Raw genomic sequence first — 24,733 nt, 5'->3', positions numbered from 1 at the left:
AGGACTCCTTTGAGAAACTTGCTAGAGTAAGAACAGCTGAGCGCTTGGTTTTAAAAACATTGCTCCTCTTTTGAGAGTGCCGAATTATTTTAAAAACTCTCTGCTATCTATTCCTATATCTACCGATATATACCCGCTTGTATTCAGTAAGCATACTGACCCTCTCAGGTAATTCTTGTAACACATTTATGTGCAGAGCTATACATTGGAACGGGGTTGCTATCAGCTCAAAGTCTAGTAATTTTGCTCAACCATGTTATGGATCAGGAATAAAAAAACCCTAACACTTGATTCTGTTTAATTAGTGACCAGCTATCAAAGCATGTTCAGTTTTTCACCCTGGAAACAGCACGGACACTATCATGCGTGGAATCTGGGGGATATCTAGTTTCTTTTCGCCACTGGTGAATGTTTTCAGCATTTAACTGTCGTGAACACTGATGACTGTGAATTGCTTTGCTCCCACCGAAGAGGAAAAAGATTTTGCTCTAGGGAAGGACTGCAGTACGAATGGGGATCTTGTCTGGCAGATGATTTATTCCTCTAGACTACAAGGAAGGAGTGTGAATTTCTGTGGCAGGCTCTGATAACCATGGTTGGTAGGAAGTTAGCGTTACATCTCCAACAATGCAGCTTTTGCTTGGTCTACAGGAATGGGATGTGGGAGAATAGTATTGTTAAGCTGTATTGTATTTAAGATATTTGAAAAAAATTAATAAAAATTATTGGGGGGGAGAGGAATGGGATGTCAGTGTAAATTCTAAACTGGAGGCAGTTTTGTCACTTGTATGTATTGTAGGGGTGTGTGTGTGTGTGTGTGTATGTATATATATATATATATATATATATATATATATATATATATATATAAATAATACACACACACAAGCATACATATATATGTAGGTATGTATTATTATTTTTTAAATAAATGCTTGCTGTTCCTGGAAGTGTGACTTTAACATTGCGTAGGATATAAGCTCACTTTATTTCGGTAGAAAGGAAAGCTTGGGTTTTGTTGGCTGCTGTTTTCACTTTTGGAATACTTTTAATTTGCTATACTTAATGTGTGAAGATTCTTATAGCATTGATTAGAATAATTCCCTGGAAAACAAATTTTATACTTCTGCTTTATCAGTACTGTATTCCGCCCCGCCCACCCCCAACTTGAACTTGAATAAGGCAAAATATCTTCTGGCACAATGGACCAAATATACTAATGAGCAGAACCCAATAACATTAACTCAACAACTGCCTTTGCCCAGAATATTTGTTCTAAAGTAGTTCCACAAGGAGCTAATTACTTAGGGTCATTATATATAGGAATGCATTTACATGAAGTTGCTGTAATGTTCTTCCTCAACTATTTTGGAAGGAATGTGTAAGATTTCGGGACAACATTTTAATGGCATTCCATGCGAAATCATAACAAAAAATTTTTTTTCCTTCCAGTAGCACCTTAAAGACCAACTAAGTTAGTTCTTGGTATGAGCTTTCGTGTGCATGTATCTGAAGAAGTGTGCATGCACACGAAAGCTCATACCAAGAACTAACTTAGTTGGTCTTTAAGGTGCTACTGGAAGGAAAAAAAATTTTTTGTTTTGACTATGGCAGACCAACACGGCTACCTATCTGTAACTGGAACCATGCAAAATCATGTTTGCCAAAGTACTAGGAAAGAGTTAGAAACTATACTGCATTCGTTACTGTTGTGTAATTTTTGTAGAGAAAAAACGAAGCGGATTTCTTTGCCCCTTGATTGCTTCCATCCCAGGATGGTCTTCAGAGTAGCATACAGCCTTCCGGGTCATGAAATTAACTGCTTAACTGAATGAGTTTGCAAAATTTGTGTCTCAGGGTAGTATGATTCCTAAGGCAACTTTTAGAGAATCCTTAAGAGTTTCTGGTTTTAATTTTTACCTGCATTTTTTAACGAAGAAAAACGTGCTGCTTGCTTTTATACTTCCTTGCATTTTTTGGGTTTCTTTACCCCTTACCCTTATTGTATGGTGTCCCGCTTCTGGCGCAACTAAATAAATAATAAAATCAATTTATTTTTTTTATTTGAAGGCATGTGGAGTATCAGTGAACTTGATCTGACAATTACTCATTAGCAAAATTAAGCCATAACATATTGCATCTGGTTGTTACACCTTTAATCTGAGTCAGAAGACCTGGCTTTGGTAAAATTAATGAATGTTAGAAAAATGTTGGAATGAAGTTATATGGCTTTAGTAGAAATGTTATAAGAAATTAAGTATAAATAGATTATTAGAGCATTAAAGGGAAAAATAAGGTTAGAATGTGTTAAGACAATTATAGGATAGAAAACAGGGGAAGATGGAAAGGAATTGCTGAAACAATTAATAGAAGTGGAATACAAAAAGGGAGGTGTGAGGAGGTCGTGGAAATTAGTGAAAGAAAGATAAAATATTGAAATTGGGCTGTGTTTTAAATGGTTTTTGTTTTGTTTTCTTAGTTGTATGTTAGTGTTTTGCAGTGTGTTTTTTTTGTATTGTATTGTATTGTATATTTTTTCTTTTTTGGTTTTTGTAGTGTTGTGTTCAATTTGTTGGAAAACTAATAAATATTATTATAAAAAAAGAGAGAAGAAGACCTGGCTTTGACTGCTGGCTCCACCAAACGTGATCCAAAGAAATCTTCATGATTTACCACATGCTTCCAACATTACAAGCCACTTACGTATACAAAGTATTCTGTTCATCCTTGGGGGCTGAACCATGGGGCACAAGAACATGGCGCCACAGCAGCCTCCCCTGACTCCTTGCAACTTCTTTCCTTTTAACTTTTTACTATAGAGCAGATGTGTTGTTGTGGTAGCTTCAGGCAGCCCCAGCCCCTCCAGATGATTCTGGGGGAAGGAAAGCTGGCAAGGGTGACGGTTGTGCCTCGTGCCAACTGTAGCTCTGCAGTGAAAAGCTGAAAGAAAGCAGAATGCCGCCCTCTGCCTTGAAGCTCCACTCTTCGAGAAGTGGAAGCAGAGGAGGATTGGGGAATGCTTTTCAGCTCGGGGTCTGATTTCCGCAGGGCCAGGCAGGCCAGGCAATTTGTTTCAGCACCATGGAGAGCTCCTAAGTGAGGCACTTGCCCCAACAGAGGCTAGAGGTGGACTGAGACCTTTGGAGCCTCTGCCTCCAGTCCACCTATCAGTGGCTCTGTCTGCTAGGATGTGGTTGGCACGGTGGTCTAAACCACTGAACCTCTTGGGCTTGCCGATCAGAAGGCCGGTGGTTCGAATCCCCGCGACGGGGTGAGCTCCCATTGCTCTGTCCCAGCTTCTGCCAACCTAGCAGTTCGAAAGCATGTCAAAGTGCAAATAGATAAATAGGTACCGCTCCAGTGGGAAGGTAAACGGCATTTCCGTGCGCTGCTCTGGTTTGCCAGAAGCGGTTTAGTCGTGCTGGCCACATGACCCGGAAGCTGTACGCCGGCTCCCTCGGCCAATAAAGCGAGATGAGCGCCACAACCCCAGAGTCGGTCACAACTGGACCTAATGGTCAGGGGTCCCTTTACCTTTACCTTAACAGAAACATACTTTTTTGTGTTTTCTATTTTGTGCCTCCATGGAAGGAATGTTGAATATCAAGGTTTTATACTTGCAGTCTCTCACATGTTCCCCTTTCAGTCTGAAAGCAAAATATATTGTAGGAATGTACACGCCAATAGAGAACCAGTGTTCTTGTGTCCAATGCAAAGTTGTTAAAGCAGTTGAATTGCGGTTCTCCTAAAAGAAACAAAAAACGTTACTTCTATTAAAGGGAGTAAGGCTGTTTTGGATTATGTCGATTTGAGGGGGGGTTTTGCAGGCAATAGTCAGGATCATGGTACTGGGAAGTGAACTTGCAGCATATTAAAATGCATTTTATAATTGATTTGACAGTGATTTCTTTTGACAAGTGCGTGAGCCCGTTTCCTGAACATAGCAAATTCCAGAAAAGGTTGTGGTTTTGAAAACAGTACTGCATTCCTGACTATATGTCATATAGTGAAATAAGATGTGGATTTTCTTTAAAGATAGCCACTTCTAAAATGGCTTGTTCTTTTTAAAAACCATTTGCATATCTGCTCTATGTAAGCACTTTCTCAAATTTCGCATATATGTATAGTTATCTGAAACTGCCATCTGCAACTGCTTTCAAGGTATAATTCTGCTGAGCTATTTCCTTAATGTATCTGGAATATGATTCTCTCTCCCCCCCCCCGCCCCCCCTCCCCGGTTCCAAGCCATGTTACAACAAAACTGAGTTGCTCGTTTGCACTGTATATAATGCAAGCAATCCCATTTGCTTCAGACTTGAACTTACTGTTACTGTGGTTTTATAGGCGAGTCATTTGGGGCCTTGGGCTGTATCTGAGAGTGAGGCCCATAAGATTGCACTGCAAGATCAGGTTTTTCAGAAATCTAACAATCTGCAGTTTTATACTGATAATGTAAAAGGAGAAGAAGAAGTAGTAACTCATAACCAGATACTACCCTTTCTTGCTTTCTCAATCCTTTCTTCCCATCTCAGTGGAAAAGCCACTGAGGTTTGCTCACTTCACTCTTTTCATGTCTCAGCCAATTGCTAAGTATTTGTATTTATTATACAGTGGTACCTTGGTTCTCAAACTTAATCCGTTCTGGAAGTCCGTTCCAAAACCAATGCGCAGCATTTGATGTCTGAGTTGCAAAATGTTGCCCACTGAAATGAGGGTTACATTTTCCCTCCTGGCTCCATAGCAGCCAGCAAAACTTAATCTCTTTAGGATGTTCTAGTTCGGGGGGGGGCAGTTCTGAACATGAGAACTGGACAGCTGGCTTGACTTGCAAAAGTAACAAAGGTCCACTGTGACTTCCAACAAGCCTGGAATGGGAGATCAAATTTTGTTGGGTTTAGGAAGTCGCTTGGCAAGAAAGAGCAAGCAGAAAGCCACCTGGTTCCTTCAGAGCCTGTTAATACCTGAACTAGATGTCGTATTTTATTTGTATTTTAAACTTTTACTTATGAAATGCCTACAATTTCTAGACAGATTTGCCCACAGGCTTACAGTCTAAAAATAAACACAAGACACATCTAATTTTGTAGGGATGTGTATAGATGCTAGGAGAAGGATATACTTATGAGATGTTATTCTTCCTTCCTCATGTCTTTGAGTTCAGCAGAGTGCATCCTTTTCACAGCTTTAAAAGGGAAGCTTTGAGGGGCTGGTTTTCACCTTATTGTTTAAGTAATCCAGGGTGCTTTAACACAGATGGGATTCTCCTGGTATTTCCCCCTTAAATAACCACACAGAGAATCTTGTAAAAAGAACACAAACATTTACTCAATCAGAATACGTTTCTCTTTTGCTAGGACAGGATTTGAGAAAAAGGTCCTCCTGAGAACCTACCGTATTTTTTGCTCTATAAGACTCACTTTTTCCCTCCTAAAAAGTAAGGGGAAATGTTTGTGCGTCTTATGGAGTGAATGCGGGCTGCGCAGCTATCCCAGAAGCCAGAACAGCAAGAGGGATTGCTGCTTTCACTGCGCAGCGATCCCTCTTGCGGTTCTGGCTTCTGAGATTCAGAATATTTTTTTTCTTGTTTTCCTCCTCCAAAAACTGGGTGCGTCTTGTGGTCTGGTGCGTCTTATAGAGCAAAAAATATGGTACTTTTTCCCAAAAAAAGAGAGAATACCTAGGTTCCCTTGTGGCCTTGGCAGGGAGCTATATCAGTGCCTCTGAATCTGGGAGGCACCATCAATCAGAAACCCAAAAAAAATGCATTTGGTCACCTTTTGGGCTCCTCCAGTGACTTCCTCCTCAGTCACTGGGGTAGAGTCTATTCTCTTCCACCTTTTCTCATCCTCCTCTGCCTGCCTCCCTCTCTCCCTCTTTCTTCCCTCTGACCCGGCTCCGCTCACATTTCGAATGGCCCTGCTGGCAGACAGGAAGGGGCCCCGCAGGGCTGCTGCAATGCCCCATACCCAGCGGCGGAGCAAGCCGATCGGGCGTCTGGGGTCACGTGTGTGCCCTGTGCCCAGAGGTGGGGCTGTCCAGGGCAGGATGCCCGGCGGGGCCTCTGCGGAGTCTGCTTGCCTCCTCTCACTCGGCTGCCCTACAGTTGACAGGTGGGCGGTGGGCAGACCGTTTGGGGCAGTGCAGAGGCTGCGGGTGCCCAAGCCACCACATCACTGCCAGGAGAGACACGTGGCTCAGGCAAGTGCCACCCGGCAGTTTGTCAACCCCCTCAGTGGTGACACCCGTGGCGGCCCGTTCCCACCGCATCCTCTTGCTCCACCCCTTCGCACACCAGTGATCAGATCTCCTCACTGAGGATCCCAGAGAAGCCCGCTACAGAGGGATCCCCACTAACTCTCCTACAACTAATCCAGAATGCGGCAGCTAGACTGGTGACTGGGAGCGGCCGCCAAGACCATATAACACCGGTCCAGAAAGACCTACATTGGCTCCCAGTACGTTTCCGAGCACAATTCAAAGTGTTGGTGCTGACCTTTAAAGCCCTAAGCGGCCTCGGTCCAGTATATCTGAAGGAGCGTCTCCACCCCCATCGTTCTGCCCGGACACTGAGGTCCAGTGCCAAGGGCCTTCTGGCGGTTCCCTCATTGCAAGAAGCGAAGTTACAGGGAACCAGGCAGAAGGCCTTCTCGGTAGTGGCGCCCGCCCTGTGGAACGCCCTCCCACCAGATGTCAAAGAGAAAAACCACTACCAGACTTTTAGAAGACATCTGAGGGCAGCCCTGTTTAGGGAAGCTTTTAATGTTTAATAGGTTATTGCATTTTAATATTCTGTTGGAAGCCGCCCAGAGTGGCTGGGGAAACCCAGCCAGATGGGTGGGGTATAAATAAAAAATTATTATTATTATTATTATTATTATTATTATTACTCCTTCAAAAAAAAATACTGCTCCTTTCCACATGGTTTCTTGGGTCCGGTTTATTTTTTATTTCCGCTAACCTGTGAACACAACTCAGTGCTTTCAGGACCTTGCCCAACCTTCACTGTTCCGAGACGTGAATATTTTTTGTACCGCATACTATTCAAGTGGCAGAAACATGAAGCATTTCACCCCCTCTCTTCAGCCTGAAAATGTCTCCGGTGCCGCTCACAAACATCAGTAACAAAGCCAGACAGTCAAACTCTGGGTATCCCTCGGAGTGAGAAATTTAAAAATCGTATCCAAACACTTACATCAGGGAGGTGGGAGAGGAGAGTTAGGCTGCTATAGTTAGGTTGGTTGGAGGAGGTGAGAAAGTGTGGGAGCAGAGGGGAGGGTTGGTGGCTGGATAGAAGCGGAGAAAATGAGAGAAGGAGGAGGGTGGAAAGGGTGGAACGAAAAGAATATGTGATGGAGAGAACAAGAAAGTAGATGGAGCTAAAGGGAGGGAATAAGAAAGGCCTCTGGAGAATAGAGGGGCAGTCAGGAGCAGATATTTCCTCTCCAACCCTGCTCCAGGACCTGTGCAGGTAAACAGTAATAGTGATCATTATAATCACCATCATCCTTAATAGAGCTTGGATAAATGCATCAAAGGGTAAAGGGACCCCTGACCATTAGGTCCAGTTGTGGCTGGCTCTGGGGTTGCAGCACTCATCTCGCTTTATTGGCCGAGGGAGCCGGCGTACAGCTTCCGGGTCATGTGGCCAGCATGACTAAGCCGCTTCTGGCAAACCAGAGCAGCGCACGGAAACGTTGTTTACCTTCCCGCCGGAGTGGTACCTATTTATCTACAGTGGTACCTCAGGTTACCTAGGCTTCAGGTTACAGACTCCGCTAACCCAGAAATAGTGCTTCAGGTTAAAAACTTTGCTTCAGGATGAGAACAGAATTCGTGCTGCGGCGGCAGCGGGAGGCCCCATTAGCTAAAGTGGTGCTTCAGGTTAAGAACAGTTTCAGGTTAAGAACGGACCTCCGGAATGAATTAAGTACTTAACCCGAGGTACCACTGTACTTGCACTTTGACGTGCTTTCAAACTGCTGGGTTGGCAGGAGCAGGGACCGAGCAACGGGAGCTCACCCCGTCGCGGGGATTCGAACTGCCCACCTTCTGATCAGCAAGCCCTAGGTTCTGTGGTTTAACCCACAGCGCCACCCGCGTCCCATCAATGTGTACAATAGAGATAAACAGTGCCAACCCGGGGGGGGGGGCAAAGTTCGGTCAGACATTTTCTCACCCATTACGGTGTAACTCACAAAGACAAGCAAGGCACAGCCGTCTAATTTTGAAACTCCCCAACTAATCTATTCCCTGACTGAGTTGTGTGAAGAATATGTAAAAAGAGGGCATGGCACACATTGTCTTGGACCTGGCCCTGTTTACCTACGCAGGCAATCTTTTGTTGTTGTCACGTTAAATAGCTGCGTGCTCACAGTTTGCCATCTAAGCAGAGTAAAACCAGGTCTAAACAGAACAGGGGGTGTTATTTCCCATTGATAAGCAGCTCTTTCACGTTCAGATTTAATATACCAGACAGAGGACTTAGAATTCTTCAGAATCCTAAATCCATTTTGGCATGATTTGTAAAAAATTATGTAATGGAGGAAATTTAGTAACACTGCTTTGAAAGTTACAACGTTGTGCCCAAGCTGCTTTATTCTGCAGGCCTGAAAACAGAGTTTTGCTAAATGTAGGTCTCACATTAGGCAGTTTTTGTTTTGTTTTTTAGTATAGAATCATGGATTTATGAATGCGTGAATTTAGAGAACGGCAGCCTACTTCCGTTGAATTGTGAATTGTGTGCATTATTTGGGACTCAGCAGTGCATGTAAGAACATAAAGGTAAAGGGACCCCTGACCATTAGGTCCAGTCGTGGCCGACTCTGGGGTTGCGGCGCTCATCTCGCTTTATTGGCCGAGGGAGCCGGCGTATAGCTTCCGGGTCATGTGGCGCACAGAAACGCCATTTACCTTCCCGCCGGAGTGGTACCTATTTATCTATTTGCACTTTGACGTGCTTTTGAACTGCTAGGTTGACAGGAGCTGGGACCGAACAATGGGAGCTCACCCCGCCGCGGGGATTCGAACCGCTGACCTTCTGATTGGCAAGCCCTAGGCTCTGTGGTTTAACCCACAGTGCCACCCGCGTCTCATAAGTTGCCTACCACTGCCTTAAATATTTCACTGCTCAGAGAGTGGCGTATAACATATATAAGTTGAAACATTATTAACATTAGAAAGCGTGACATTGACAGACGGCAACACTGTGATTGATGGGTGATGGCGGACTTCCTGCTCTAGAGGTGGCCATTAGCTCTGATATTTCTTCTTTTTACTGGTATTGTTTTGGTTTTTACTTTGGTGTCATTGGTGCATAAACTGATGACTCTGTTTTGCTCATTTTACTTTGGATTATATCCAGCTTGTCTCTTCTAGAGCTACCCCCAGATTGTTGCACTGAGCAAGTTGTGGTTTTAGCAACAAAACCTATTGCTTCTTCTAAAAAAATGGTGCACCTTGGTATAATAGGGTCGTGTCACCTGCATGAAGGGGAGGGGAAAGCTCCTGAACGATAACATTTATGTTGGAGAATGGTTTGATTCACATTACATTTTAAGCCAAACTGTGATTACCAGGACCAATGAAAAGCTGCCTGGAGCTAGACCTAGCTGTCTTCAACCCCTTGTCCTAATTTACCTAAAAAGATGTCATGTACTGTATATATTTTTGGGGGAACATCAAGAAGTCTTCTTGGGCAATAGTCTTGGAGGAACATCTCAACTGCCTTTATTAAAGATGGGAACTAAAATACAAAATGTCCAGCCAGCTGGCAATATTCAAGTTGAATTTACTGTAATAAACGGAAGTGGCTCATTGGAGCCCACCAGGCTGGGACAGTATGGAATAAAAAAACAACCACCAGGTAATGACTTGTCTCTCCCTGGTGCTTTGCCCAAGGGCAAATCTCTCTAAAAGGCATTTTCCTTCTGTTTTGTTAACAGTGGTCAAATACCTGCACCATCTCAAAACCTGCTCGTGGTGTAGTGGTTAAGAGCGGTAGACTCGTAATCTGGTGAACTGGGTTTGATTCCCCGCTCTTCCACATGCAGCTGCTGGGTGACCTTGGGCTAGTCCCACTTCTCTGAAGTCTCTCAGCCTCACTCACCTCACAGAGTGTTGGTTGTGGGGGAGGAAGGGAAAGGAGAATGTTAGCCGCTTTGAGACTCCTTAGGGTAGTGATAGAGCGGGATATCAAATCCAAACTCTTCTTTTTCTATTCATTACGCAATGGATCTGAAAGATCAGGCTTGTCAGTTGTATATGTATAAAAGGTTCTTTGCTTCCACAGTTACCGTATTTTTCACTCCATAAGACGCACTTTTTTCCTCCTAAAAAGTAAGGGGAAATGTCTCTCTTATGGAGTGAATGCGTGGTCCCTGGAGCCGAATTGCCCAGGGGCAAAAAACAGATCATGCCTTTTTTTTTTTTAGAAAGAGGGTAGGGGGTGTTGAAACAAAACCGCTGAGCAGCTGATTGGCAAGCGATCGGGAGGGATAAGGGACTCTAGATATAAAGGAGGCTGCCTGGGAGGGGGGAGGTAAAAGCACGTGGATCCTCAGGAATTTTGCACTGGGTCACCCCAAATTCACCATCAGATCACATAGCATGTCCACGGCTATAAAAGGTAAAGGAAAATGGACCCCTGGCCATTAGGTCCAGTCGTGACCGACTCTGGGGTTGCGGCGCTCATCTCGCTTTATTGGCCGAGGGAGCCGGCGTACAGCCTCCAGGTCATGTGGCCAGCATGACAAAGCCACTTCTGGCGAACCAGAGCAGCGCACGGAAACACCGTTCACCTTCCCGCCGGAGCGGTATCTATTTATCTACTTGCACTTTGATGTGCTTTCGAACTGCTAGGTGGGCAGGAGCAGGGACCGAGCAACGGGAGCTCACCCCATGGTGGGGATTCAAACCGCCGACCTGATTGGCAAGTCCTAGGCTCTGTGGTTTAACCCACAGCACCGCCCACATCCCTCTGTCCATGGCTATAGCCTGCATCAAAAAATCACACATCCACTGTTTCGTGGGGCCGCAATGGCACGGATCCACATGGATTCTCAGGATTTTTGAATTGGGCTACCCCAAACTCGCCGTCAAATCACATATCATGTCTGTGGCCACAGCATGAACCACAAAAATCATACATCCACTGTTTCGTTCAGAATATTTTTTTTCTTGTTTTCCTCCTCTAAAAACTATGTGCGTCTTATGGAGCGAAAAATTCGGTATCTCTCAATGTTAAGGGGTCTTCAGGGACTGTACAACCCTGGGGGTGGCCTCACACTCAGGGAGGAGGGGGCAGCAGCTTCACATAGCATTGATGCGATGCAACGGTCTCATCTGAAATGTGCAAATGTTTTCAACCCAGACCGTTGCGTAGTTGCGACCTGACTGATGGCGGAAACATATATCAAAGGCAGAGGCACAGACCTGCCATATCAGCTCTACTCATTGTGCGGCAGATGGGCGCACCCCGTAGACATCCTTCTTTTCCAGCTTGACATAAATTTAACATGGCTGGTACGTCCCATTTCTCACTGGGAGCTGTAAAAATACACCCCCAAGCAGCAGTCTTGTTGACTGTCTTTGAAAATACGAAAAGGTCAAAGCAGTTTGAAAAAGCGCCGCAGGAGCGTCTAAGCATTGTGAGAGGAACTTTGGCCTTGCGACAAATGAGTTGTTTGCTATGTTGCATCATTCTTATCTCTTAACACCTGGTTAAGGAGCCATAGGAATTACCTGTGCAAAGCAGGAAAGAAACAGCGTCTATCTTTTGAGGCAGATGATTTTAGCGTCCATTGCTGATGTTGTGCAAAGCAGCGAAGTGCTATAAGCTCACTGGCTGAGCGCATGCATGAATGTGGGAAACCTCTCCGGAATTTCACCTGACTGAGCTAACAAAGAATTCCCTTGTAATTCCGAGAAAAGTACTGTGCAGTGCTTTTCTATTTTCGTCATTATTTGTATACTGTACTCTGCCCGCCCCCAAGCCTCGCTGATGTGGTCCAAAGGAAAGCAGAGCAATAGTTTTGCCACCAGCTTGGCTGTACAAGTTACTGGAAAGAGGCGACATCCAACCATCTTGGAGCGTCTCCACCCCCATCATCCAGCCTGAGGTCTAGCTCCGAGGGCCTTCTGGCGGCTCCCTCCCTGCGAGAAGTGAGGTTACAGGGAACCAGGCAGAGGGCCTTCTCGGTGGTGGCGCCCACCCTGTGGAACCCTTCAGATGTCAAGGAAATAAACAACTATCTGACTTTTAGAAGTCATCTGAAGGCAGCCCTGTTTGGGGAACTTTTTAATGTTTGATGTTTTATTCTGTTTAATACTCAGTTGGGAGCCACCCAGAGTGGCTGGGGGAACCTAGCCAGATGGGTGGGAAAGAAAGAAAGAAAGAAAGAAAGAAAGAAAGAAAGAAAGAAAGAAAGAATATTATTGGGGCCTTCACTCGGGATTTTTGTAGGGTTTACTCCTTATTATTCCTTCACATAGATCAGGCATAGCCAAACTTGGCCCCCCAGCTGTTTTGGGACTACAATTCCCATCACCCCTAGCTAACAGGACCAGTGGTCAGGGATGATGGGAATTGTAGTCCCAAAGCAGCTGGAGGGCCAAGTTTGCCTGATGTCATAGATGGACTACGTACCTTCTCAGGTTGACGAGCCCCACCTGCTCCTAATTTCCCCCTACAGCCAGTGCAGAAATCTCCTCCTTGATCATTGGACCCATTTTTGGTCTCCTCTGCTTAATCCGCCAGATCCTTTCTTCACATGCAGCAGAAGTCCCTCGCTCACCCAGCGTCTCAGACCACTTGGCTACCCTTATCTGGTTTAGCCAGCCAGGCTGACAGCTTCTAGGAGCCACCAGAGGTATTACCGCTCCCCAAGTGTCCCCTAATGCAGGTGGCGCTGTGGGTTAAACCACAGAGCCTAGGACTTGCCAATCAGAAGGTCGGCGGTTCGAATCCCCACGCCGGAGTGAGCTCCCGTTGCTTGGTCCCAGCTTCTGCCAACTTAGCAGTTTGAAAGCACGTCACAGTGCAAGTAGATAAATAGGTACCACTCCAGCGGGAAGGTAAACGGCGTTTCCATGCACTGCTCTGGTTCGCCAGAAGTGGCTTAGTCATGCTGGCCACATGACCCGGAAGCTGTACGCCGGCTCCCTTGGCCAATAAAGCGAGATGAGCGCCACAACCCCAGAGTCGGTCACGACTGGACCTAATGGTCAGGGGTCCCTTTACCTTTAATGTCCCATTCACCACAACAGTTTCATATAGATGTTAAAATAGCATAGGAGACAGAATGGAGCCCAAAGCTATGGAGCCAAGCGTCAGTCTCCTAAAATTACTGTCTGGTGATGACGCTGCAGGCAGGAGCAGTGCCTCCAACTCCCTGAATCACTCCAGAAGAAAACTATGGTTAATAATTTCAAACACCACTATTTTGGGCCCCTGTTATGTGCGCTTTTCAAAATGCAAGCATAGCGGCTGCCTGCCGCAGTGAGAAGGCATCACTTGGAACAACCTGCGCAGGGATTTGGGTGGGTGAAATTAAAAACGGGAACGGAAGACTGCCAAGGTTTGAATTCCCCAGCAGGACTGTCATCGTAGTAGTCCTGAATGACTCAAGCGAGTGAACCAAGCCGCGTGTGTGTAGCCAACAACAATAGCAGAAGAGGAAGAGAAAGGAAGGGCTGAGTCAACAGACAATCTGATCTGGGGGGGGGGGATTCCTTCTCGCTCATATTTTGTTGGAAAGACCTAGAAAATGAGCAAACTTAAGCCCACGCCTTTTGGTGTTGGTGGCAAGGAGTCTGAGGTAGAATTCATTTACGATGCTCCATATTGTGAATTATCCTTTTTCATGTGCTTAAATTGAAATAGATTTCTCTGGCGATAACTGGGAGGTGACAACTCTGTGTGCAGATGATTTCCAGCCCAGCTTCTCAGTTGAGGCAGTAAAATGTAGTGAGAGACAGTGTGGTGTAGTGGTTAGAGCCCTGCACTAGGACCTGGGAAAGAGACCAGGCTTCTAATCGCCCACTCAGCCATGAAGCCCCTTGGGTGACCTTCGGCTAGGCACTCACTCTCAGCCTTAACTTGAGGGATTGTTGAGAATAAAATAGGGAGAAATCTTAGGGAAATCTTAGAAATTGTCATGGGTACTGCAGAGAAGAAAAGCTGGCAGTGCTGACTATATATGCCACTTCAGACGATGGAGACCCAAGATTTAGCAAATGTTTGAAATTCATAACTGCCAGGACTATTACACCCGGACTGCAATTTGCATTGCAAAATTGAATGAAAGGTGTAAAAGAGCTTAATTATACAGGAATTGTCAGATTTGTCTTAGATAATGTTTGGCTGCTGGTCCTATTCTCTTCTCTTAGTCTCTCTCTCTCTCTCTCTCTCTCTCTCTCTTTTTTTCTTTCAATGTACCTACACTAAGAGACCACCAGGCACAAGCAATCTGGCCTTAAAATTTGCCAATGGTGCTACACTGAGGCCTATTGAAGAACAAACCACACACACACACACCCCTGAGTGTTGGTGAAAGATGCGACTTTGTGTGCCTGTGTACAGTGAATCAGAATTAAAATTGCCACCAGTGACTCACTCGAGAATTGGGGCCAGCTCTACACAATTGAATTTCAGGCAGCTTTGTATCTTGTTTTCTTCAGTAATTATAGTGGTGGGAGAGATTGAGGCTCACTCCGAAGGCAGTGCCTAAGATGGGGAGGCCCTCTCCTCACCCTCCCACTGAGATCAGAAAGGAGACCACATAACCGCCAAACATGACTAGGAGTTTACGCGAAAAAAAGCTCCCTCAGTTCTTGAGAGCATGGCTTGATAAGGACATTTGGGTCAGTTTCAGGCTATACCATCAAATCGTTTGGGACATCCGAGATGCATGGAAGCATCAGAGAGCCAGTGTGGTGTAGTGGTTAAGAGTGGTGGACTCGTAATCTGGTGAACCGGGTTCGCTTCCCCGCTCCTCCACATGCAGCTGCTGGGTGACCTTGGGCCAGTCACACTTCTCTGAAGTCTCTCAGCCTCACTCACCTCACAGTGTGTTTGTTGTGAGTGAGGAGGGGAAAGGAGATTGTTAGCCGCTGAGACTCCTTAGGGTAGTGATAAAGTGGGATATCAAATCCAAACTCTTCTCTTCATCTTGGTGAGAGTTTGATGTTTATTCCAATCTGACGATGTGGGAAATGGGATTACTTTCTCTTTTTTTAATAATAATTTTTATTAAGTTTTCCATTTAACAATCCAATCATATCACATTAATTATTCCAAATTATACCAATACATATCATAAAGTCCAAATATTTTGCCAAATTATAAATTTTTGTTGGGGCTTCCTATGCTTCGAGTTCAGTAGGGTCCAATCATCTCATATTTCTGCTGCTTTTAGTGTTCACCTGTCCCATCTTTCAATCTTCTTGTTGTTATCCTTTTTCTTCTTAATAGCCCCTGAGTTGTTTCCACAGGCAAGTTAAAGTAAGCAATATTATGCTTCTGTGTGAACTTTATTTAAAGCTGGTAAGTCTTTTGTTTGCAATAAATCTTCACACGCTGATCCAAAAGTCCTCCTCGGGTGGCAGACGCCATCTTTCTCAGTTCCGATGAAATAAAATCTAGGCGTTTGCTCATTAATTTTCCCAGACAAGTTGCACCATAAATTAGCCTTCAAGGGAAGATTTGCCAAGTCAGACTTAGAATACAAACATGACTTAGAATACAACATAGTCTGTCTCATAATGGCGGATCCCGATTAAAAACTGTGTCACAAGAGAGCATTTTGTTTTCTTTTCAGATATTTCAAAAAACAAAGGCTTTAGCTGATATTTTTATTTCCACACAGTTTATTTTCCAAACTCACTTGCTATAGGTCGTATGACGGTTCTTCCGGGGGGGGGGGGGTGTTTGTTAGGTAATATCAAAATGGAAATGGGATTACTTTCTACCGGGTACCCATCTTAGAATCCCATCGGTTCCATTGTTGGGCCTGAACCGTATTTCACACATAACATGTCTCAACGGTGTACGTTTTGCTTCCTGGACACTGTGCATTAATTGCATCAGAGTGGTTGTGTAGAGAGGCCTTCTTTGTTTGCAGAAGTCATTAGCACTGACGGAGGAGAAAACACCCCCCAGACAGCAGCTATGGTGATGGCTTCCACTCACCGTGGACCTTTCACTAGCCATGACCTCCTAGACCCTTCAGACATGTGGGGTTTCCAGGATGCTGGGCCAAGTATGAAGCTCTCTGCTGCAGACGACAGGCATCCATCAGCTTCCAACTGGTAAGTACAATGGTTATTGTGCAGTCGGCATGCTAATGGGTTGGGCAGCCTGAAAGTCCATAACTGTAGTGTGAGATGTTGGGGATAAGTGGACATAGGCTGTGTTTTTCATGGGTTACAGTGGACGTGTTTGATGGTTGGCGGCAGGAGGAGATGAGCCTGGGGGAGGAGTAGATTCCTGAAAGAATAAGGGGAAAGTAGAGGTTGATTCTTGAAGCTAGTGCAGATTATTTCTTTTCTATCTTTTCAGGTGGAGAAAAAGAGTAGCCACAGCACCTTCCAGTGTTGGCTTCTAGAGCCAAGGTAGGTTTCTGCCAATGGATGGTGTGGGGCTAGGAGGAAGGGAAGGGGGTCAGGCCACATGCTTTGTGCTGATATAACTTGGCTGTTCTTTGGGTTGGACATTAGGACTGGCAGCAGGAAGCATATGGAGAATGAAAGACCACAGACAGGCTAGTACAGGGTTTCCCAAACTTTGGTCTCAAGCTGTTTTTGGACTACAATTCACATCATCCCTGACCACTGGTCCTGTTTAGCAGGCATAGGCAAACTCGGCCCTCCAGATGTTTTGGGACTACAATTCCCATCATCCCTAACCACTGGTCCTGTTAGCTAGGGATCGTGGGAGTTGTAGTCACAAAACATCTGAATTTGCCTATGCCTCCTATTTAGTTAGGGATGATGGGAGTTGTAGTCTAACAGCAGCTGGAAACCCAAGTTGGGGAAGCTCTGGGCTAGTGATTACAACTACACACCTCTCTTTCTTTCTGTTATGCTTCTCCTCCTTTGCTAATGCTTGCGCTGTCCTGTCAGACCTGGACAGCCATGTTTTGGATGTGGAAGAGTAAGGATGACAGCTTCCTCTTAACTCTTGGCGACATCCACTGCGTGTCTGCTTGCAAGCAAGCTTTGGGTTGGGTTTTTTTTAGTACAAAATGCGTTCAGGGCAAAGCAACTGTTTCCAGATCTCCTCTCCTGTGTTGCAGGAGCAGCCAGAACGGCAACAGCAGAACCAGCACCGTACCACAAGTTACGTGACGTCTGCTTTGTGGACAAAGAGCGCTCGTCTGCTCTGCCTCTGTAGCTCCAACCAGACCCTCACATCTCAAGCGCAAGATGTTAAGAGCAATGAAGTAGCAAAGTTTGCTGGTATTGAATAAATGGTCAGTCGGTGTGTGTGTGTGAGGAGGCAGCTTTCCCTTTCTCCCTCGTCCTTGGACTATGGTGGGAGGGAGTTGACCACGCCAGTCCCAGGGCTGGCATTGTTTCAGGCACTGGTTGGGCATCTGTCAGAAAACATGGAAGCTTAGGATCCTATGGTGCCATGCCCTGCCTGCTGCCAACACCACCTGGAACACACCTACCGCCATCTCAGGCAGAACACAGAATACGTCCCATGGGCGTCCTGACCAGCACACCTGAGCGGCCCTGGCGTTGCTTCTTGCGGCCCCTCAGCTGGGTGTAGGATTGCACCTTACAAGTAGCTAAGTGCAGTTTCATGCTGAGCAGAAGGGCTTCCCAGATAATGTTCTTCGAGCCGAGTCCAGTAGCTTAAATAAGAACCACACGCTTTGGGATAGAAATGCGCACAGCAGTGTATTCTGGTGTCGAGGGGCAGCGGAAACAATAACACGGTGGGTTTTTAATTCCTGCAGAACCAGCATCCTTGGGGTACGGGGAGATCAAGAACCACCCCCATCTCCTGCTGAACCAAGCACACCTACAGAGCCTGCCTTTCTTGAAGGAAATCTCCAGGGCGGCACAGAGAATATTCTACGGACTATTTTGCAGAAAAAGGCAATGCATATTTGTACAGTATACGTTCCAGAGGCCCCCCCCCCGTTACTTTCTTTCTTTCAAAGTTATTATTAGAAATTCTCTTTCTGTATTAAAAATGGAGTTTGCCTTTTTCCAATTTAACAGATTCCGTGTGCATTTGTCCCTTCGCCAGTTCTATATCCCCTGTCTCCGAGGTACGCAGTAACCCTCTTCCACTGACTGCTGGCACCGTCACTTTCTGTCGGCATCGCAAGCCGATGGGTTGTCACCAACACCTGCAACAGATGATTTGAACACCCAGCAGAAACCTCTGATCTCAGGGGAGATCACAGACCATACTGTCACCCTGGCAATTTGTTGTTGTTTAGTCGTTTAGTCGTGTCCGACTCTTTGTGATCCCATGGACCAGAGCACACCAGGCACTCTTGTCTTCCACTGCCTCCCGCAGTTTGGTCAGACTCATGTTTGTAGCTTCGAGAACACTGTCCAAACATCTCGTCCTCCGTCGTCCCCTTCTCCTTGGGCCCTCCATCTTTCCCAACATCAGGGTCTTTTCCAGGGAGTCTTCTCTTCTCATGAGGTGGCCAAAGTATTGGAGCCTCAGCTTCAGGATCTGTCCTTCCAGTGAGCACTCAGGGAAGATTTCCTTAAGAATGGATAGGTTTGTACTTCTTGCAGTCCATGGGACTCTCAAGAGTCTCCTCCAGCACCATAATTCAAAAGCATCAATTCTTCAGCGATCAGCCTTCTTTATGGTCCAGCTTTCACTTCCATACATCACTACTGGGATGGCTTTAACTATAGTTTTCCCAGTATGAAAGTGAGAGCTGGACCATAACGAAGGCTCATTGCCGAAAGAATCAGCCATTAAGGGGCACCCTGGCAATACGACCCAGCAATGCTGGTTCCTGGGGGCGCCCATCGGTTCTCTCCCTGTTTACTAGTGTTGTTTTCATTTAAAGGCTTTTTCCTTCAGCTCCTTCCCCATAATGCCCTCATGCCTCCAGGGGTTTAGAAGGAAGAGGAAGTGTCTCTGCATGTGAAATCTCCTTCCTTAAAAAAAACTTCCCTCCATTACTGTCCAAACCTTAAAGAAGAAGAAAAAACTTGAATTGGGTCAGAGCAGCAGAGCTGAGAGACTACCGTATTTTTCACTCTATAGGACACACTTTCCCCCCCTCCAAAAATGAAGGGGAAATGTGTGTGCGTCCTATGGGGCGAATGCAGGCTTTCGATGAAGCCTGGAGAGCGAGAGGGGTCGGTGCACACCGACCCCTCTCGCTGTCCAGGCTTCAGGCAGCTATCCGCAAGCCTTCTGAGCGCGGCGGGAGTTTCTAATGGTCAGGGGTCCCTTTACCCTTATTCTGAAAACTAGACTGGAAGGGAGCTATATTAGGGGGAGAGAGCCAGTTCAACTTCTCAGCATTTTGGCTCTCTCACAGTGGGAAGCAATATTAGGTTGAGAAGATCGCACATGGGTGAAGGGAAGTAACGGGAACGGGGAGGGAGGTATAGGGGAGCATTTGGGAAAATATGTGATTTAAGAGGTTAAGAACAAGGAGTTAAAAGAAGGGGATGAACATGAATGAAAAGCAAAATCATGTTCTTGTTTGTATTGTGGTTTGTTTGGGTTGTAAAATCCTCTGGTGTAAAGAGTGTACAATTTTAAAAAAAATAGTTTGCTATTTAAGAAGCAATTTCTTGAGAAAACAGGATTGGGGTGATATGTTCAAAGCAGTAATAGAGAAATGTGGAATTCACTTGAGCTGGGCAACTGGAAATAATAAAAGGTATTCTCATCCTGTGCTATGTTAATGTAGTCTTACTTTAAATGATATCTCAGCATTTTACATCTTGAAAAATTAGCAAAACTATGCATATTGATAATGGTCTGAAGGGGAACGTATCTAATTGCTTAGTAGGGCTCTCCTAAAATAAACCTATTTTTAAAATGGTGCTGCTGTTGGTGTATGATATGATGAGCTATGATCTACATGAACTACCTTGTTGGGTTATATTCATGAGTTAATAAGTAAAGCATTGTGTTTTGTTTTTTTAAATAAGTTTTTATTGTTAAAATAGTTCATCATTAATACACATATACAAGCATACAAACATACATTTCATACAATCCTTAAAAGTGTTCAAACATACACTCAATCCCACAAATAGTTCCTTTTGTGTTTTTTAATCCATCAATGGAAACTGTGGCAAGTATATGAATGGTGAAATTTTGGGTGGCAAGCATGCATAAATCTTGGTTGAAAAAGCTATGGGTGCTGGTGCTAAGGGTTAAAAATAATAATACTTCCTGGGTTAGGAGAAGCAAGGATTTTTATTTTTATTTTAGCTCATCCTGTCCTAACTTTTTGGAGTTTACGGACTTGTGACTATGGTTTTACTGATTCGGGACTAGAAATAGATTGAGTTTATGGCTCAATGTGAGAACTGTGAATCATGATAGTTTGGTATATTAAAAACCTAAAGCATGGTTTTGATTTCTTTTGGATGCCTTCTGACTGCGGGTATGGACTCGGCTACATTAGTCAAAAAGCAGTGTTTTAAATGTGTTTAAACATGCAACACCAGATGGCGCTGTTGAGCACAAAATTTTTCTATGTGATTTTACGTTGCGGTTTTTTCTTTCTTTTGTCATGAATAACATGCCCAACCAAGCTACAGATTTCTAGCATGCCAATACTGCATTCACAGCTGAGGTGGTCAGTTGAAATACTGGATACATGCAAGGCTTCAAGAGTAACATCTTAATTACCATGCATCACATTAAAATTAGGCCTTAGTGAAGACAGGCTTTCCTGTGGCCTCTGCTTAAAATGTTGATTTCCCAGGCAGCTCCTTCCCCTTTTGTGGGGGAAATTGTCTTAAGTTAGTTCATTCTGTAGCTTTCAATACACCTGGATGCTGTCGGTTTCAACCTGGCTTTGATAGGTAACTCGTGTCTGTGCTTTTAACAGTCCTTTTCTGGAAATGTATAGAAAAACCAAACACTAAAGTTCTATAGAGTCTCTCTGTGATTTTTATAAAATCTGTAGTATGCAAGACTTGGAGTTCATTTGCAAGACTGCTAGCTTATTTACATCCTTCCTCTGTGAAAAGGGCAAAACAGATATGTGGAATCATAGAATTGTAGAGTCGGAAAAAATATTATATATATTTAAATTTTAAATTGAGGGTAAATCGTTAAAAATACCAGAACAAAGATTTCAGAATGCCAAAATAGCCACATGTGTGTTTTCATTACGCCATCTGTTTAAAAAAATCATCAGCATGCAAAAATGAAATTGCAGCTCCCAATGGAACATCTCTTTGGTTTTGCCAGTTTCTGAGGAGCAGGCAGAAAAACAAAATAAAAACAAAAGAAACCACCAGCTCTATAGGGAAACAAATAACATTTTGATGTACTATGAAAACTATAGCATCTCCATCAGTGTCAAGCATATATGAAACAGGCTATTCCGTATGACAAGCTGAGAAACGGCAGGGGACCAAGACTCAACGAATGCTGTGTGCAATTTAATCCGTCTCATTTTCCCAGCTATTACTATTAGTTACTGGTTCTTTGTGAATCTGGATTTTCCTGCACTTCCATTCCCTTTGAAACCTACTAGTCAGGTAGGCCCCAAGCAAGGAAGGCGCCACATCCTCCAGTTATTGAAGATATCTTGCTCTAGTATTGCGATTTGAGGACCCGCCTCCCGCTCATGAATAATAAAGACACGTGGACACAGTATATTAGGTTAATGGGCATGAAAAAGGCCACAACTTTATTGATTACAGCATGTGAGAAGGTATTGGCTTAGGCATTGGACCCCCGGAAATTTGACTCCACCCACTCAGAGAGGGGTGAGTCTGACGAGGGTCAACGACCAGTAGGGGGAGCCTGTTGATGCAAACACAACTATAAGCTCTCCCCTGATGTCACCGGGGGTCGTGCCATGGCCCCCCGCCACACAGGGCATCGGACAGGATCCACGACGCCGGATTCCTTTAACGGAATACCCGTAAGGAAGGGGTAGGCGATAGCCACACCTTGCCCTTCCATACACCATCAACACATTCCAATGCCTAACCGCCAAACACCAAGAAAGTTGTGACGATTGCTACGAGGTAGGCGAAAAAAGCCAAGAGGCCGGTGCCAATTGGAAAAAACTCCTACCAGGCCCCCTGGGCAACCAGGGCGACCAACCATGGGTCCATAGCAAGGTCAAGCGAGAAGCTATGCCCTACGGGGGGGGTGACTCGTGGAAAATCTGAAGTGCAATGGCGGAGAGAGCTGGCGCGGCCGCATTTGAGCAGCTAAACCTGAGTTGCCACCCGTTTGGGTGCCCAACTGGGAGGTGTGGCGCGCCAGCGATGATGAGGGGCAGGGGGCAGAACGCCCCCTGCGTGATGCGGGAATCGTCTCCCGATCACAACCCCTCCCCTCCGGAAGGAGGAGAAGCTTTATCTTTAGATAACAGTTTGCTAAGACTTCCCGTGTCCTGGAAAAACAAGCAAAGAAACTATAAAAGCTCAGGATATATACGTTTGGCTGCAGCAAGCAGAAGACCAAAACAGGCAAACATCAGAAAATCTCCCAGAAATATACAAATGCAAACGCCAAACGAAGCAATCGGAAGTAATTAACTCAGTCAGCCTATGACATCGCTCCAGAAAGCCACATTTTGCTCTAGTATTTGAGAGTTGTACTTTCCATGCGCAAGTCAGGCCTTGCTTTGTTGTAAATAAAAATTGCCCTTTTCCCTTATCCAAGAGCCCATATAGAGTCCTTACATAGGTTCCCTATTGGTAGGAGAAAATAACAGAGGCCAACCAGAGAATATTGAGAAGCAAAGCAGCTAGTAAGCTTGATCTTTATTGATGTGTTGCAACAGGGTGCTCCCCTCACCCGCAGGAGAGAGGAGGGACCCAGAAAAATGGCGTGCAAGGCCTTATAAAGACTTTTGAAATTGCCACCCTGTAGATCAAGACCACCCCCAGAAACATACATACATCACAGAAGGGGTGTAACCTAAGACCACCCCTCAGATACATCATACCTACATCACAGAAAAGGCGGTCTAAAACAGAAATTTGAATGTCGTTTTTCTTATCTCCTGTCTGGCAGGTTACTTGATTGGATTGCCTGGGGAGCCCGGCCATTCTTTTGTAGTGATAAATACTTAATTCCTGGGCCAGGTCACAGGCGCACACCCTATTCATATCTTAAATGTGTCCTTAAGACAGGATTTGTGAGGAAAGAGACAATGGGGAGGTTTCCCACTTTGACCTTGCAGAGAAAACATTTTCTCAGTTTAGGAATCAAAATGGTTCCAGGTTGGACTTCCTGTGCTGATCTATGTATGTGCTTGGTTGGTACATTTATGAACATTACCATAGATCTAAGACCATAAAATTCCTATCACAGCTTGTCCTCCAAACACGAACCGTAATGATCCGATACCGTACATTGTCCCTCATAAAACCCTTCCCGCTTTATAGTTTTTGCACATCATTGGGGGGGGGTTAAGGTTTTGGGGCCCAGCAGCTGCCTCAGGATGCGGGATGCTGACCCCATCGCTGTTTTCCCTGCTCAAGCAATCCCAATGAACTACGGACACACAAAGCTTTATTTTTATTTTAGCTTCCGTCCTTTTTTATCATTACCATGTGGGAACCGATCCTGAGTGTTATGTACTGAAGTTCTCACCCTGGGCCAGCAGGGGGATACTGTAGATAGTTATGCAAATAAGGGATCGAAAGTGACGTTCAGTGATTGGATAGTTTTAGAAAGTTGTTACAGTAACGTTGTACTGGAGCTCTATATAAGCAGGCTGACTGAACCCTTCTGTTCTGTTCTGTTCTGGCCTCTGAATAAACAAGAGCTGTTTGAAGAATCGCTGTGTTGTCTGATATGTTCACCCACAACTTAAGACTGAGAGAGAACCATTTGCAAGCTATGCTCCTTGCTCTGTTAAGGGCATGGACTGGCTGAATTGTGTGGTGAGATGTGGGGGACAATGTGTAATGTATCAGTGACCTAGGAGAATTGTATAAGGTCCAGGGCCTTATATATTTGGCACCGCTATAATAAAGTGTATCAAATCGCTTGCAAGGAGAGAGAAGAAGCAAGGTTAAACTTCACAGGGGCGTTTCACTCTTTAAGAATGCATTCGTTTGTTTGTGAATATTATTACCAGTAATGTTTGCCTTCTGATTTAGCAGAAATAATATTTAAATGTACACGCATTTCTAGTTCCTGTGAATATTATTTCAAGGCCTAGCCTCAAATCTTGGGCTGTGACGGTGAGAAGCGCTGGATTACTACGGCACAAGATAGCGAGAAACGGATGACAACTTTTTTCCCTGCCTTTCAAATCTATTCTAAGACAAAAAATAAAATCGTGGAGTGATATCAGAGGGTCATGTTCACTCAGAGCTCTCAAAATATCATTTAGGTTGCAATGCTATCCCCACTTACCTGGGAGCAAGCTCTGTTGATTAATGAGCCTTACTTCTGAGTGAACATCAGTATAAGTATATTAGTTTCTGCAGCAGACCCAGAAGTGCCTAAGAAATATAAGAAATTGCATCATTCATTAGCTGAGTTCCAAAGTAACTTCTAGGAAAAAGCAAGCAAACCTCAAAG

General features: G+C 44.9%; 1 protein-coding gene across 4 annotated transcripts in view; it reads left to right on the top strand.

The window, feature by feature from the left end:
• NAT8L (N-acetyltransferase 8 like) overlaps positions 1-24,733 on the top strand; it is a 46,823-nt gene that overhangs the window by 17,383 nt on the left and 4,707 nt on the right. The window contains exons 3-6 of one of the 4 annotated variants that reach the window (XR_008330383.1): positions 16,119-16,305; positions 16,556-16,608; positions 17,292-17,438; positions 17,961-18,140. The exons of 2 other annotated variants lie outside the window; for them this stretch is intronic. The gene's annotated coding sequence lies outside the window, so the exon portion shown is untranslated. Of the gene's footprint in view, positions 1-16,118; positions 16,306-16,555; positions 16,609-17,291; positions 17,455-17,960; positions 18,141-24,733 lie in introns of those variants that run through there. One more of the 4 variants, XR_008330382.1, reaches the window with a different exon arrangement.

Source organism: Podarcis raffonei, chromosome 5 (genome assembly GCF_027172205.1).
Source record: "Podarcis raffonei isolate rPodRaf1 chromosome 5, rPodRaf1.pri, whole genome shotgun sequence".
In the NCBI taxonomy this organism is placed as follows: Eukaryota; Metazoa; Chordata; class Lepidosauria; order Squamata; family Lacertidae; genus Podarcis; species Podarcis raffonei.
Note: the sequence above shows the minus strand (reverse complement) of the source record. Positions and strands in the feature narration are given on the sequence as shown.